Source organism: Grampus griseus, assembly GCF_964374135.1.
Source record: "Grampus griseus genome assembly, chromosome: 6".
In the NCBI taxonomy this organism is placed as follows: Eukaryota; Metazoa; Chordata; class Mammalia; order Artiodactyla; family Delphinidae; genus Grampus; species Grampus griseus.
Genome location: NC_139000.1, coordinates 89975764 through 89993423, shown reverse-complemented (window position 1 = coordinate 89993423; position 17660 = coordinate 89975764). Strand labels below are relative to the sequence as shown.

The window sequence follows — 17660 nt, the reverse complement described above, 5'->3', positions numbered from 1 at the left end:
GTAGGGAAAGAATAAAAAATTAATTAGAGAAGGCAGACTATAAACCAGGAGAGTACATTAAACTTTGTATGTCAGTCATTCTGATGAGAGCCATTTTTTCCAAAGCTGCTTTAACCAGTAATTATCACTTGATTTTCATTAAAACTGCAGAACGGACAGTTACCAGGCATGCAAAAGGAAAAGCAAATCTATGTGAATGAATGCACATGTAACTCAAAATGATATAAAGAGGTCTACCTACACTTATGTTCTATCTTACATTTCAAGGGCCATAAAGCGGCTGTGATTTAAGGAGAGTAGTAGAACAGAGTCGGAAGAACTTGGATTCGAATTAGGAAATAGAGGCAATTTCAGGCATTGTTGAGAACTGGTATTCTTGAGGTGGGAGAAAGTAGACTATCAATAGAAGACAGAAAAGGATAAGTGAAAATTCTCTAGTTCTGAATTTAAATGGAAAGTAGCAGCAGGAACCTATGACGTATTTTAAAAATATTAAAAACAAACATACATATTTCCTAGCTCTGACCACTGAAAAAGTCTAGAAACAACTGATGTCATGTCAAAAGGACTCAGGAGTCACCGAGAAGCTCCAACTGGCCAAAGACAGGGCCTCAGTTAGAATAATAACTGTAACGGAGTCCACGGTGATAGGAATAAATAAAATTTTACAAAACTGCTCACCACTGGAGGATATTTGTGAATCAACTCATTATTCTGAAAACTGTTAAATAAAAGAAGAGAATCATGCCTCTACAACTGGGCAACCAAACAGCTGATGAGGGGAATCTTCTCCTCGTACAAATATACCCAGCTAATAAGTGAAAAAAAGAACAACAGAATTCACCATTCTTTGAAGCCTCAACTGAATTAATGGATGTAGCTATGAATCATCAGTGACTGCTAACACCACAGAAAGACACAATTATATATGTCTCCATGGAAGAACACATCATCACCTATGAAACTGTCTCGCCAAAACAAAACATGCAAGCTTCATTCGGATCAACTACCAATTTACAGGAAATAAAAGGACTGAAGAATATGTTACCAACACATGGAATGTAATCATCGACATCTAGATGGGAAAGATTACCTGGTTTCTTTAAAAACAAAATTCAAGGAGGAAAAAAAAGTGAGAGAGACATGGAGGGAGAACCTATAGATTAAACAAGACTTCAGAGACCTAACAATCCACGGCAAAGTGTGGACCTTATTGGGATCTAATTCAAAATTCTTATAAACCATTTTTTATGACGTTTAGGAGACAACTGCAAATTTGAGCACTCCCTGGGTATTTAATATTAAAAATGATATTAAGGAATAAAAGTCCTATATTTTAAATGCACGTACCAAAAACGTACAGGTGTAATTACATGCTGTCTCGGAGCTGCTTCAAGATAATATGGAATGGGGTGAAACAGGTGGGGGTACAGATAAAACATGACAGCCATCAGTTGGTAAATAAGAAAGCTGGATGAGTTCATGGGTATACAAGGAACACTCACAGTACTTTTATACTTTTGTATATGCTTAAAATTTGTGATAATTGTTTAAAAACAAGACGACCCTGTAGAAAACAGTTTGGCACTTTCTCAAAGGTTAAGTGTAGAGCTACCGTATGATCCAACAACTCTGCTACTACCTACGCTGCACATCTAACAGAACTGAAAGCAGGGATTTGAACAAATATCTGTACACCAATGATCATAGCAGCATGATTCACAATACCTACAAGGTGGAAAACAACCAAGTGTCAATCAACCGTTGAATAACAAACTATGGTCTATATACACACAATGCGATTTTCTAAGCCAAAAAAGAAACGGCATTTCGTTACGTGCTATAACATGGATAAACCTTGAAAACATGATGTTTAGTGCAATAAGCCAGACACAGAAGGACAAATACTGCAGATTCCACTTACACGAGGTACCTAGAATAGGCCAATTCACAGAGACAGAAAATAGAATAGAGGTTACCAAGGGTTGGTGGGAGGGAAAATGGGGTTGTTACTGTTTGATGGTTACAGAGTTTTTGTCGAGGATGATGAAAAAGTTTTGGTTGTAGACAGCGGTGATGGTTACACAACACTGTAACTGTACTTAATGCCACTGAACTGCATATTTATAAATGGTTAAAATAAATATGATTTCTCTATATTTTACCACAATAAAAAAAAAGGAATAACAGAGCTGAAATTTCAATTCTTCCTTTTCCGAGAGTCAGTTTCATTGTCTGTAAAATTAGTAATTGTAGTTGTCTATCCTCTGAGCTTAGTGCAGGGTAAGCACTCAGTAGGAGATAGCAGTACTACTTCCACTTCAAGAACAAAGGATTGCTGTGAAGATTAACTAAGTCAATGGATATGAAAGAACTTTCTAAATGGCAAACTGCTCTACAAATATTAAAAGACATTAGGTGTTACTGTCTCCCAAGGCCATGGAACAGGTCAGAAGAAGGATAATTCTTTTGCACTGGAATGTCCTACATGGGCCAAGAGAATCTATGGGTTTCTGTAGTATATCAGAAGGCATTAGGAAAAGGAAGCATAAAACTTAGAGAACAATTGTCTTTTACAGTGATGCTTAAACACGCTCAAGCAACTGCTTAAAGTAAGTGCTAAAGACATAATGGACATACCTTTCCTTTTAGGATACTACTGTAACTACTAAAAGTTTACTTCATTTTCAAAATATAGAACATGGAAGCTTATAGAATTTCTTAAGCATATCTAGAGCCTACTGCCAAATACTATAGTTCAATTCATATCTTTAATCTCATTTTGAAACAGCAATTACAAATGTGTATTTAAGGAAACCACTAGCTTCCCTTTTTGAACCCACGAGAGAAGGCCAGGATTCACCTTAGCATAAGATGATAATTACTGAACTACCATGAATTATTACAGTATCAGAAAGAAGGTCATTTTCAATTACGGCTTCCATTTACCTCTGGCTTGTAATAGCGGCGAGTATTTGTTAAGTCAATAATCAGCCCAAGTTCTTCATTCTGTCCTTGGATTTTGTTAAGAGATCCAAGGGGGAGAAACGTTCTTCTGGAGCAAGATTCTTTTCAAAACTCTGTCAGAAAGAATAAAATAAGGAAGAACATATGTTTAAAATCCTTTACTACATTATCCATTTATTCAAACCCTGTGATGCTAACATATGAGATTCAAAGTAAAGTTTCCTCCTCTGGAGTTTACAAGCGATATTACAATCCTTTCTTCCAGAGAGATTAGACGGAAGAAAATAAGCTCACTTCTATATAGTTATTTCTGTGTTTGTTTATTTCATGTTGGTCTCCTAACCTGACTCTAAACTCCCAGAAGGCAGGGACCACATCCATTTTGCCTACCACTGTATTGCCAGCTCCAAGCAGAGTGCCTGAAAATAAGACACAGAAATAAATACTTCTTGAATATCTACATATAGGAAGGATGGCTTTCACTGCTAAATATTCTTTCATGTATTTGGCTTATACATGTACCCTGTTCCATTGATCTCTTTGGTTATTCAAGTGTCAGCAACACACACTTTTTTTAAAATTAGTAGACTCGTTTTAGAGCAGTTTGAGATTCACAGCAAAACTGAGCAAAATGTACACAGTTCCCACTTACACCCTCTCTCCTTCACCCCACACAGCCTTCCCCATTATCAACATGCCATACCAGTGTGCTTCATTTGTTAGAATTCATGAACCAACACTGACACATCATTACCAATCAAAGTCCATAGTTTATTGCATTCATGGTACAAGTAACTGACTATTTCTTTATTTCTAGTATAGTCATCCCCAAACATTTACATACTGAGATACATATTACTTTCTTATAAATTACTTTATTCTTTATTTATAGTTAGGGCATTGCATTGTTTTTTTTGTTTTTTAATTAAGTACAAAAGTTGGTTGTATTTGTCTATGAATCCCATTTCTGGATAGTAAAAGAGGTATTAAAAAGTATTTGCTATAAAAAGGGAAAATGGAGTACGACAGGGTTGAGAGCCAGGGCTCTATATGGTGAATTCAGATTTCTGGAAGAATACGGTATTAACTTTTGCTCACCTTTTTTAAAGGAACTTTGAAAGCAGTGAAACGAGTCCCAGGCATCCGCTGTTCAACTGGGAGATAGTCTTTCCACCTGTTAATATATTTTTTGTTAGGCAAATTGTATGTTAGGCTGTTTCCCTGCATAGGATGAATGCGCCTTGAAAATGGAAATCATATCCCTCTACATCGGCTCCCAGGTGGTCCCAGCGTCCCGACCCCGACCCCGGCCGCGACACACTTTCCACAAACTGACACACACGGAGCCCGCGCGAGGGCCGGGTCGCGCGGGCCTCCCCGCCGGGTCGCCTGGAGGCCGGTCCCCCGCAAGCCGAGCGCACGAAAGGGCGCCCCAAAGGCGCCGGCCCAAGGCGCCCGCTGCGCTTTCCCTTCGGAAGGTGGGCTGCGGGGCCCAAGCGTAAACCCTGACACAAGGAACACGCGCACCACACCGCCACGGGGGACGAGAGGCCGGGCGCCCACCTAGCCGGACACGCTGCATTTCTGGAATCACCGGACGCCTGTGTACATTTCCGTCTGGCCTGTCATTTTCCAAAGGCCACTCAAGATCAGGGGACAGAACGCCTCCTCTCCAAGTGTCCTGCCAGCCCACCCACTCAAGATCAGAGGGACAAAATGCCTAACTAAAACAAAACAAAACAGAAACACAATAAAACTGGAGAGAGGGAGGAAAGGGTGACCTGAAAAAAAAAACAACAAAAAAAAACTAAGCACGTTGACAGCGCTAAGAATAAACTACCAGGAAAAAGAAACCCTACATGTCAGATCCTAAAGTACAGAAGGGCAAGCCCGCCGACATTCCAGGCCTGGGGGGACCGGGGTCCCCAGCCCTGCAGAGCCAACCGCAGACCGGCTCGGGCGCCCCGCAGAAGCGCGGAGTCCCCGCGGCCGAGTCTGTGCCCCCCGGCCGGCGCCGGCTCCCCTCTGCCCACCCTGCGCGCGGGGGCTGGAAACTGCCGCGGAGAACCACGGCGGGGCGGGAAGGGGGGCTCCAAAGAGGGTCTGGCGACTCGAGTCGCTCCGTTTCTCAGTGGGCTCAGCGCGCGCCGTTGGGGAAGAGGAGCTGGGTTCCGGGAGGAGGGGACGGGCGGCACTTACGTAGACCGGCAGCGGCCACGGGCAGACGGCGGGCTCGGTCCCCAAGAGCGACTCCAGCCTCAGCTCCAGCTTCTCCCCCATGTCTTCGCGCGCGGCCCATATAGCAACTTTGAATTTTAATAATAAATACATATATGTATCAAACATTAATAAAAGAATAAAATGATCCAATATGAGTACATTTGCTCTTGTTTTGCAATTAGTTCCAGGATTCTATTTTAGATTACTACTTCATATCTGCGAGAGTTGGGTGTGTGTTTGTGTGTTTGGTTTTGTGGAAGCTGCATTGTGCTAAATTTTACATTTCTTTCTTGAATTAAATGGCTTTTGTTATCCCTTGGGAATACAGCAACAGCAGATTACTGAAGACAGCGACAGCAGATGACTACCTACCAGTGGAAAAGTGTAAGTAGCAATTGTAGCCGCTAGTGATTCTGAAATTGCCTTAACTTTGTCCTTATAAAAGTGCTCCAAGAATTACACAAATCCACAGATTTGCTATCCATATTCAAGTCATTTATGTAGACAAAGAATGTAGCCAGCCTTATCGGTAACACAGGATGTTATAGCCATCAAGCCATCAGCCACTGAAGCCACACCCAAAGCCGCACCCTGAGGGGATTCAGGATGGAGAAAACAGGATACTGGCCCTAGATAATTAAAGTGAACATCAAGGGACTGATTTCCAGGAGACCAGATTCTTGCATCTCACCATATATAGAAAAGTGCTACATTTATTAACTTAAGATGTCTAGTTTCTTTAATTAACAGTAATCTTTTGATGTTCCAACTACCTGGTTTTTTTTTTGGAAGAACCTCTAAATACCCTGCGCCCTCCCTTACCTCTTCACAGCTATCTGAGAGGCTGTCTCCTGATTTCAGTCCTCAGTATGTCCTCCACATAAAACGTAATTCTCAATTTCTAGGTTGTGCACTGAAGTCAACACACGAAAATACAAGGATAAAACACATTTTCTACCATATTAAATTTTTTCGTTCATTAATTCATCCCTAAGTCATTCAACACGCATCTTCTTATTGAATACTGATGAGGGGTCAAATGCTATGCTAAACACTCAGTATATAACTGCAAACGAGATGGATAGGCCCTGATTTTGATGTCACTACTATCTTTTGTCCTGCCATATAATGGGACAGCTTCATTATTCCCTTTACCCTAAGTTTTTATCACAAATTGCTAATGAAAATAAAGCTGTTAGTGGAGTTTCAACATGCATAGGTCAATGAGAACACAGAACTCCCCTTTCGCATGCCCCATTCTCCTCCTTCTAACTCCCTATGTGAACTCACTTTGTGCCAAGACCAAGAAGCTGTGCCCCAATAAGAACCAAGCTGATTTCCTCACACTGACTGGGGCTATTGCTCACTTAGAAGACTTGATGCTTAATTTTGATAAGCAACTAGAAGACCATGGAGACAACCTATAAAAATGACTTGTCTTGGGAGAAAATACTAAAGTGGGTTAATGTGCTGTTCCACATGTCTAACCTCCTGGGATTCAACCACAGGCACCAAGATCACCAAGTGTACTTGGCAACAATGAGCTAAAAATTAAAAAAAAAAAGCATCATACTGTTATTGTATTCATTTTCCCCCAAGGCACTCTCTGATAAGCACCACAACCTCTAAGGGAATTGAGAACAGCTTCCTTGTGGGGTAGGTTATATAATATATATGCATCTTTTTCCAAGCAGTTAAATCATATCCAGCTATCAGCACACCTTACTTAAGGTGATCGTAATGTATGAGATTAAATGTTCCTACCTGATTGGAAACCTTCTTGTCCTCAATTCATTGGCTGTACTGGATTTGTTTTTCTTGGGTCAGACCTTCAGACTTCTACCAGAAATCGTTCCTTTGGGGAAACCAGGCCTTCCCAGAAACTCAGGAAACTGAAATGGAGACAGCAAGAGAGAAGGAAATTATTTGGACATATAGACCTCAATTGTTTGGTTTTAAGTAAACGTCCAAGCAAACATCTTCTAAATGGTATAATAACTTTAGGGAAATTCACGGTTTATAAGTTTGTGTACTCATGAACTGAACATATTACGATAAGAGTACAGGTTGCATTTTGTGTCTTCAACTCAAGCAAAGGCTTCAAAAAAGGCCCAGTTATCCTTTGTTCATTAAGACACAAAGAGAGGGCAAAAAGGGCAAGTGTCAAAGTCTTTTTCTTTACAATTTACTTGCTTTCTTCAGTCTTCAACAAGATCTTCAGGAAATTAACTTTACTAAAGTTAATTATTCATAAAATAAACATAGGAACCTGCAGAAGACTATTTCACACAGACGTGTAATGTACAATATCCATTGCATACATGCACCATGAGCTTGTCTTTTCTAGCACTGGCATACACAAAACTCTGTGTGTGTGTGTGTGTGTGTGTGTGTGTGTGTGTGTGTGCGCGCGCACATGTGTGTCTTTTTTTGTGATGGAGCCATAGGGAGAAAATAAATCTATTGGCTGCAATTCAGTGATGTAGAAAGATTTAAGGGTAAAGGAGAAGGTTACATCAAGTGAAACAATAAAGTCATGAGGTTGTGGTTCCATAATAATAACAACAGCAGTCTTCTGTAACCAAGGGAGCAGGCTCCTCAAATTATAGTCACACCTGTTAGACCATCTGCCCATACATTTCACACCATCATTAATGGAAAACAAATGGCACTGTCTCTCCTTCCCTTTATCCATTGGCCGTCCTCATATAAACTCTTTTTCTCTTCAAGGTCATGCTCTTTCCTATCTGTTTAAAAATATTAGGATTTAGGAGGAGTGATACATAATGTGCCGTGCCTTGGTACTTGTACCAGTGACGGCTCTGTAAGCAGCACTGGGTTGTTAGGAGGCTATCAATTGAATTCCCCTAGAAGCAGAACTTGAGGCAATAATTTGAGTGCAAACTGCTTATCTGGGAGGTGCTTCCAGAAAACTCAGAAGTGGAGTGGGAATTGAGAATGGAGGCATGGAAGGCAGCCAACAGAGGTGCATTACCGAATAAAAATTACTCCTGCAGGGAACTGCTGCCAGTACTTCAGGGGAGTTCTGTGAAACTCTACAGAACATGTCTCAGAGTTATCCCAAGAATCGGTGAGAAACTTGAAGTACCTATCTTCCAGTCCCCTCTGTCCTTGGTTGAAAGCTACACCCAGATACATTAACTCCTGTACACTTCTGGCCTGCCCTAAGGTGGATAATTGCAGGTGGCAGCATGATTCTATCAGCATATACTGGAAGGATGAGTGCTGGGGAGATATGAGTGGAGCATCAAAACCATCTAATACAGTCGGGGCAGGAGATATCAGTTATTGGCTAGAAAGTCCAAATGGATAACCTTAAATTCCTGGGTTTATGGTTTTACTTTGAGGTATTTAAGCATGATGTATGAGTAAAAATTTCCTCTGTTAAATCAAGTTTAAGGTCCTCAATCCCTAATCTTCTGGAAAACGGTGGTATCTTTTAACAGATTTTGGAAAGGTAACATGATTAAGATTTCAAATTGACCATTCATTCATTCACTCATTCAACAAACATTTATTGAACACCTAAAGTATGTCACGGGTTAAACTAGGCACCAGTGTTACTGTTACTAAAATCATTAGAGTGCCACCTAGAATTCAATGTACTGTGACACTCAAATAAGAAAATCCATAGTTACCGTACAAGATATTACAGAGTGCTACAGGAAGACACGGTAAGACCTTAATTCACGCTGTGGACAGTAGTATATGGGCGATATCAGTAGGGCTTCCTGTAGAAGGCAATTGAAATGGATATGTAACATGAAGGAAGGGTGAAGTTTTGAGGAAAAGAGAAGATAAATTCACGGTTGCCAGAAAATGAATGGTTAAGGATCAGTCCAGAAAGGAGTTCCATTCATAATCAGTATAAGAAATGCTCACTGGGGCTTCCCTGGTGGCGCAGTGGTTGAGAGTCCACCTGCCGATGCAGGGGACACGAGTTCGTGTCCCGGTCCGGGAAGATCCCACATGCTGCGCAGAGGCTAGGCCCCGTGACCCATGGACACTGAGCCTGCGTGTCCGGAGCCTGTGCTCCGCAACGGGAGAGGCCACAACAGTGAGAGGCCCGTGTACCGCAAAAAAAAAAAAAAAACAAAAAAAAAACAGAGAAATGCTCACTGGAGTGTAGGAAAAGAAGACAATGGAGAGTGTGGTAGAAGCCAGATCATGCATGGTCCATGTATGTATAGTAAGTGCTATGGTCTAGTCTTTGTGTTCCCCTCCAAATTCATACATTGAAATCTTAATTTCCGTAGCTGATAGTATTAGTAGGTGGGGCCTTTGGGAAATGATTATGGTATTAGTGCTCTTATAAAAGAGACCCCACAGAGCTCCCTAAGCTCTTCTGCCATTTGAGGATACAATGAGAAGTCTGTGATTCAGAAGAGGGCCCTCATCTGACCATACTGGCACCCTATTCTTGAACTTGCAGCCTCCGGAACCGTGAGAAAAAAAAATTCCTGTTGTTTAGGAGCCACCCAAGCTGCAGGATAATCTTACAGCAGCCCAAAAGGACAAAGAGAGTTTGGATGGGAGCTTTTACTCCAAGAAAGATGGGAATCCGTTGAAGGGTTTTACCTGGTAACTTAGAAGAGAGAAAAGTTTCATAACACAGTCAGGTATTTTTATAAGAAAAATTTGCTTCTTTTTCAGAAAGATCACTCTGGAAATACTGTGACTAGATTTTTGGAGAAGTGTGATGGCAGACCCGGATATAGAAAGATGAGTTAGTAGTCCATTAATATAAGTCAAACAAGAAAGTGGATATAAAAAGTGTGAATTTGTGGCTGAGAGTTCTTTTCTTTTACTACTTGAAAAATGTTATGTCAATGCTTCTGACTCCATAATTTTAGACACGAAATATGCTGTCATTGGAACTGGTTTCTCAATAAGTGATGCATCGTTTCTGCCTGTCCACTTTCGAGATTTGTTTTGTCTCTACTTTTCAGAAGTTTAATTACGACGCGTCTTGACAAGGATACCTTTGTGGTTTTCCTCTTTGGATTTGCTCAGATTCTTGAATGTGTGCTTATGTCTTCTAAAAAATTGGGAACGTTTTAGTCATTATTTCTTTGAATACTTTGTCAGTCCTACGTGCTCTCTTTTTTCATTCTGGAACTTTGATGATATGAATGTTAGTGCTTTTGTTACTGTTTACAGGTTCTTGAGATCCTGTTCTTTCTCCCATCTCTACCCCTCAGCCTATTTTTCTCTGTACATTTGGTACACTGTATTGATCTCTTCGAAGTTCATGATCCTATGCTTTGTAATCTCCAGTCTACTCTTGAGCAAAGTTTTTTGATTGTTGTATTTTTCAGTTCTACTGTTCTCATTTGTTTTTATTTTTATAACTTCTAGTTCTTTGTTTACATTTTCTATTTTTCCCATTTCCGTCAAGGAACACATAATTGCTAACTGAAGCATTTATGTGACAGCTTATTTAAAATCCCTGTCTGATAATTTCAATAGATGTTTTATCTCAGTGCTGGTGTAGGTTTATTGTCTTTTCTCATTTATTCTGTGATTTCCTGGCTCTTGGTGCCATGAGTATTTTTCAATTGGATTCTAAACATTGTGAGTTATTACATGACTCTGTATCCCACTTAATTTTATTATTACTTTTTAGAAGGAAGTCATCCTATTGGAGGTGTAGTATGAGGACTGGGGGGTTACGTACAGATTTCCATTGGGCCCTACTGTCAATACCCCAGCAAAAGTGGGCACTTACATTCTCTCACTGCAGACAGATCAAGTAGAAGTTCAGCTATCCTATTGGCCCTTCTGACACCTTCCCCCCAAAAGTGGGAACATTAATATCATTGTGTTGCCTTTTAGTAGGAGTGGAAGTTCATCTCCCCAGTAGATTTCTTGACACCAGGGGAGGGGAGAAGTGAAGTGTTTGCTGTCCTTCCTCCCACTTCATTCCTTCTTGTTGATGCCGGGTGTGGGTAGAGGGTCAGCTACCTGCTGGCCCCACTGACACCAGGGTAAGAGGAAGAGAACTGCCAACTAGCCCTGCTTGTGCCATCTCATTCTGTCTTACTGCCTCAGGACGGTTATGAGGATTCAGCACCCCATTGGGTCTCACTGGCACCATGTGTTGGGGGTTAGTGGGGTGCCTACTCCCTCCAACCTGTAACATCCTATTCTTATTGATGTCAGGGAGAGACGGAGGCTAGGTCCCACCATTGGACCCCACGACTGTGTGAGGGCAGCCCAGTGTTAACTAGCCTGTCAGGCACCACCTTTGAAAGTCTCTTTGCTAATGCAAAGGGGTGGAGGCTCAGCTCACCACTGCACCATACTGAAACAGTCCTGGTGGCGAATCAGAGCGCTGCCTCTTCTGGAGGGCAGGAGTGGGGTGGTGTGGAAGATCAAATCCTAGCTTGGCCCAACTGAAACCACAGGACATAGGGGACGGGTGCAATATTCCACTGGCACTTGGCTCGAGTAGTGTGTATATTATTGCCCAAATGCTTTTCTCTCTTTGGCAACCCCTTTCCTCACACCTTGGCTAGGGGGAACGGGGGTTTTGTGTTTTCTTTTTTGAAGCTTTTTCGTCTGTTGTTCTGTTGGTGGTTATTGATTGGGGGTTCCTGTATACCCTCTCCAGGATGTATGGGAAGCAACAGGAAACACAGGGGACTCATCACCATGTTATTCCTCAAGTCCCAAAGTCCTTAGTTAAGTCTGCCTTCTCATTTCCACCTTTCAGTGTCTTCCTATGTTTGTCTGTTGTTATGTTCAGGGTTTTAGTTTTAAGTGGAAGAACCTGGGAGAAATGGGCTACTTCATCTTCTTGGAAGCAGAGGTCTGGAGGCCTATGGATGTTACAAAGTGCTGCTGACTGTAAATTAAAATTTGATGATATACACCTTGCCCTTTCAGAATTATTCTGCTAGATGATGTGGCTTCCCAAAGTAGCTACAATTTGATTTCCATACTTCTAAAAGTCAAGTGTTTTGCTGGAGTTGAAATTTAAAGATAAGCAAGAGATGAGGCTAAGATGGTCTATGTGGTAACAGATTAAAGTTGGAAACATCAATATACATTCATGTTTAGCTTAATATTGCTTCATATTACCTTAATACACATGGTTATGTAGAGAGATACTTATAGATGTGTGCATATACATGGGTAATGTACACACATGTTATCTCTTTGCTCTGTCAGCTGAGAAGATCTAGAAGCAATGACATCCGGGCAGCAATCAGCACACCCCACACCCAGATCCTGCTGTCTAATACTGTGCTCCACTAAAAAGACCTGGTTATCCTTGAAGAAGTAGCTGATTCTAGGACTGGGGCAGTAAATATACAAGATTTATATACAAGACCATCTTATAGTGTCAGAAAGTAAGGAAGTTCCAAAAAATTATATAGGATGGGGATACCTCAGAGTGGCACACGAGCCACTGAACTGAAAAGAGTTCACAAGGGTCAGGACTAGAGCAATTTGAGGAACAAAGTAACTAACGTAGAATTAGATTATAACCCAAAGTATAAAATAAAAATCCATGAGTTCTTCTGATATAAATAAATGATTGGATATGTAAATAAATGTGGGAGAATAGATAAATCTCCAGTGCAAAAGAATTCCAAATAGTTTATGTAGTACTCCATCTTAAGCATAACTCTCCATTCCTTAGTTGTGGGCTGAGCATATTGACTTCCTTCCAAAAAGTACAATATGGAGAAGGGAAAACAGTAATTTTACAATGGAGAAACCTGAAAAACACTACCTCAGCCTGGTGATCAAGGTTGACCTCAGCATTCATAATGCATATTGATACTTTGTACACTTGATGTGATCTGACAAAATAACCCTTCTACTCTTGTGGTCTTCCTCCCCAAAACACATAATCCCAATATTATCATGAAAAATGCATCAAACAAATTCTAGTAGTGGGCATCCTACGCAAACCTAACTACTCAAAATTGCCAAGGTCATGCAAGGAAAATCTGAGAAGCTATCAAACCCAAGAGGAGCCTAAGGAAACATGGCAACTAAATGTAATGTGATGTTTTGGATGAAATCCTGGAATAGAAAAAGGACATTAGGTAAAAACTAAGGAACTGGACTAATGTATGGACTATAGTAAACAATAATGTATCAATATTTGTTCATTGATTGTAACAATGGAACATACTAATATAAATTGATCATCAGAGAGGGAAATGGGTATAGTGTATATGGAAACACTTTATACTATCTTCTCAATTTTTCTGTAAAATTAAAACACTTCTAAAAAATAAAGTCTATAAAAACGTTGTGTTTTCTTGTTTTATGATTATGTGCCTGTATTTCCTAATAAATATGCAAATTTGCTTTGCCTTCCTTGATACTGATATTAAAGAAAATACTAAGTAACTCTGAAAGAATTTCTAACTCCAATTTAACAAGCAATAATTCTTGGTATTAACTTTTTAGGAGAACCCACTGAATAAATCAAAGCAAATTGTCTTTAAAGGCTGAATTTCTTTTCAGTGTTTCATCTTTTATATGATTAATGCATACCACAAGCATGGTTCTGTTTCAAAGGGCAGAAAACATTGATTGTAGGCCATGTCTAAACTACAGTGAAATATTAATGGATGATGCTATAACAACTTTAATGTATTTTATGTTTTCAAAATGATGAATTGTTATTTCAGTCAATAAAGTATTCACTTGTATACATTTCTTACCCACCTTTCCCCAGAACACCCACAAGGAAATGATACTATCATCTGATATTAGGTTCATCAATTTAAATGGGAGTTTTTGGTAGCTGTGGTTGCCAACGGTACTGGAACGTGTGATACTTTTACAAATCCTCTCCATGGCAAAATCTGATCTTCACAAGGTAAATCACAGTAGGTGCCTAAAGCCAAATGACAGAGAGTTTTGTAGCTAGATTACCAAGCATTTTACTTAGAGGCACAATAGAATGTAGAAAAGGCCATTTCCCCTTCTGTCTTTTTCTGCTCAAAGGTCACTCACCATCTCAGAAGTTTTCCATAAATTTAGACTATATAATGTCACTTAATGTGAATGTAGCTCAACATTCTGTTTTAGTACAGCTAATCTCACATTATTTTATTGGTCCTAAATATGTAAATCATCAGCAAATTTTTGTACTTAACTTTTTTTTTTTTTGATGTGGATCACTTTTTAAAGTCTTTATTGAATTTGTTACAATACTGCTTCTGTTTTATGTTCTGGTTTTTTAGCTGCGAGGCATGTGGGACCATAGCTCCCCGACTAGGGATTGAACCCACACCCCCCTGCATTGGAACGCGAAGTCTTAACCACTGGACCGCCAGGGAAGTCCCTGTACTTAACTTCTAAAAATAATTAAAATAAGCTATTCAACACATTTTTCCTAAAAAAAAAAAAAAACAAGCAATTCTTCTTAGTCTGGCCCTGGGCACATACATGACTTTGCCATTTTTTCCATGGATTATTTTCTTATGTGTTCTACTGTGTCACATTTGTTCTACCTTCTCAAAAAGAAGCATTTAAAAATTCATCTACGCGTTCAAGCATTCATACATTTATTAAATAAATCTACTGAACACCTACATACGGCACAGAAAAAGAGGCAGAAAACTAATCTGGGTTGCACAGAAAGTAATGAACTCAGTTAAAATTTTTGGTGAAAACAGGTGTTACTCAATCTACTGGAAATCACATTTCATCATGGGGACTCACAGACTCAAGGAAAACCAAGACCGAAATAATAATAAAGTAATAAAAGCACTAGCCATTTACTGAGTGCCTGCTTTTACCTGACTCTGAAACTCTAAAATCATTACGGATGTTTTGAGGATTGTCTGATATAATTGTAATTTCTATTTTACAGATGAAAACAACAAGGTTCAGAGACATTAGGTTACTTGACTGAAGTGAAGTGGCCCAGAAACTACAGAACTGGAAATTGAATCTTAGATTTCATAATGCCATATCTGTGCTTTTAATCACCAAGTGTGTGTGTGTGTGTGTGTGTGTGTGTGTGTGTGTGTGAGAGAGAGAGAGAGAGAGAGAGAGAGAGAGACAGAAAGACAGAGAGAGACAGAGAGAGACAGAGAGAGAATGTGTTTAATAGAGAACTTCCGAGAAATGGCAAGAAAACTGCCAGGTATCCATAAAACAATAAATTAGGAGCTTCTTACTATACAAGTAATTGTTAATCATATGGCTGAACTAAGGATCTCTCACTTTTGAACTAAGAAATCAAAGCTTCCAGAAGTTGAGTCTAAATTTTACACTTACATAAGATACTTCATACAGAATGCTAAAGTATACTAACTAAAGAGCTCTGAAAATACTGGAAGCATTCATACAAGTATGATTTCATAATGTGGATAATAGAGGATTTAAGAAATTGGCAGATGCAACTGCAGACTCATTTGTTATCATTTCTGTGAAGGGCAAGATAAATCAATAAAATGAGAAAAATGAAAAAAGAACGGCTAGCAATTTTAGGTAGTTTGCTTCATCTCCATACCAGGAAAGACTAAGCAAAAAAAAAAAAATTCTCGAAAATTTATTTTGAAAGCACCTACAATTGTATATGGTCTTTTTATACCAAATAACTTGGAATTATGAACTGTCAAATAAGTCTAATCTTCTCTGATGATAAAATTGCTGACTTTATTTGAAACTATGAAATGAAAAATGAGGTAAGAGTCAGAAATTCTTAAGAAAAGGAGTAGACAAAACAAAATTATAAGAGTTATGTTAAAAAATATTTTGAAACAAACATAAAATCCCCATTACTGGTACAGAGCTTTTAAAACTTTATTTTGGTTTTAAGTTTTAATAAATATTGATATGTTTACATAATTACTGTCACAAGGAAGACACAATTTTAGGTCAGCTTTCTTCATTCTTTCTTTAGTAAGCATTATTTTATTTTGCTCCATCATCGTGTAATTATAATATAGTAACTGTGTCACTTTCTACTAAGTGGATATAATTTCCTAAACTGTTTTCCTATTGTTAACAATTAAAGGTGTTTCCAATTTTTTGTTATTACAAATGACATGACAATGAGCATCTTTATATAATAATTTTCTGGATTATAAATTATTTATCGGCATAAGCTTCCAGAATTAGAGTTAACGTGTAAAAAGCTATTAACATTTTTATCTTGCTAGACATTGCCAAATTACTTGTCAAAAGACGGAACCAAATTATATTGCAAAAATCTCTGCCAACAGAAAACATTATACACAATTTTTGATTTTGCTAAATTAATAAGTTGGAAACCTATGTTCCATTTCTTTGAATTCTTTGATAACAGAGTGCTGCTGGAGGCTGGGAGGGCAGCCATGTCCATGAAGGCTCCCCAGAGTTGGAGCGGGGAAGTGGAAAACGGTAAACAAAAATACTAATTGTATTTCCCCTCGATTGTTATCTCTCATTCTTTTCTGCCTCTGTGTAACTTATATCCAGGTAGCCGGAGAAAACTCATGTGGCAGGGCAAATTGGTATTCCAATAAATTAATAATCACCAACTCCAAATGGATTTTCGAGACTGGAAATATTGCTCTGACTTACAGTAAGTTCTTTCTAATTCTCCTTAAGGACTATTTTCTTAGAAGCTTTCCCTATCCTCCTCAAATTTTCCTCCATCCTCTCTACTTCCTTCACTCTGAGCTGGTGAGGCGCTTCCTAACTCATTAGGAACACAGAAGTCAGTAAATAGTCCACTGCCAAATCCGTTAATTCATTAGCATTTGCATTGATCTTTGTATTCCCTTTCACTACAGGAGTTCAAGTTCAAAGGCCACGTGCACTACAGACAGCATTTCATTTTCTCTCATCTTCTCAAGTACTTCACAGCACTGCATTTTCTACAACCCATTCTACTCCTTATGCATGATTCTTGCCAAAATTCAACCTCACTCTAGACTAGTAACTCCAACTTAAAATGTTGAAAACTGTACGTGTAACACGAAAGCCTCCCTCCTCCTCTAATCCCTGCATATCTTCTTTAGCCAATTCATGTCTGAACTTTTCAAAATTGTTATCATCATGTATTGTTTCCATTTCCTCAAGTCCCACTTACTCTATAATTTACATCCACCTGACTTCTCTCACCGTAATCTCTCTGCCCACTGTCCTGAAATTTTACTTATGAAGGTCACCAGGGGTCTCCATGTCAGTATAGCCAATGAATAGTTTTTGTCCTATTTCTAGGCTCTTTCCTTCTTTAAAAAAGAAAAAGAAATACAAAAACCATGTTTTTTCCTCTATGCTTTCACACTCTCATCATCTTCTGTCCTGGTATATTTTACTGGCTTTCTGTGTTTAATCTGATTTCTAATATTCTATGAGTTTCCTTTATCTTCAGTGGAATAAACCACTATATGAAGGATTATTCTCAACAGTTAGTTCTCATAATAACAGTACTAGTAGCAGCAGTCAATACTTCTATAATGCTTATCATGTGCCAGACACTATTC

The 17660-nt window shown here is 39.2% G+C and overlaps 1 long non-coding RNA gene across 4 annotated transcripts in view; it reads right to left on the bottom strand.

The window, feature by feature from the left end:
• Positions 1-17660, bottom strand: part of LOC309823620 — a 42394-nt gene that overhangs the window by 20322 nt on the left and 4412 nt on the right. For all 4 annotated transcript variants that reach the window (XR_014296845.1, XR_014296846.1, XR_014296847.1 and 1 more), the window contains exons 2-5: positions 6952-7079; positions 5167-5273; positions 4066-4141; positions 2950-3080 (exon numbers count right to left, since the gene is read on the bottom strand). This is a non-coding gene — a long non-coding RNA (uncharacterized lncRNA). The remainder of the gene's footprint in view (positions 1-2949; positions 3081-4065; positions 4142-5166; positions 5274-6951; positions 7080-17660) is intronic.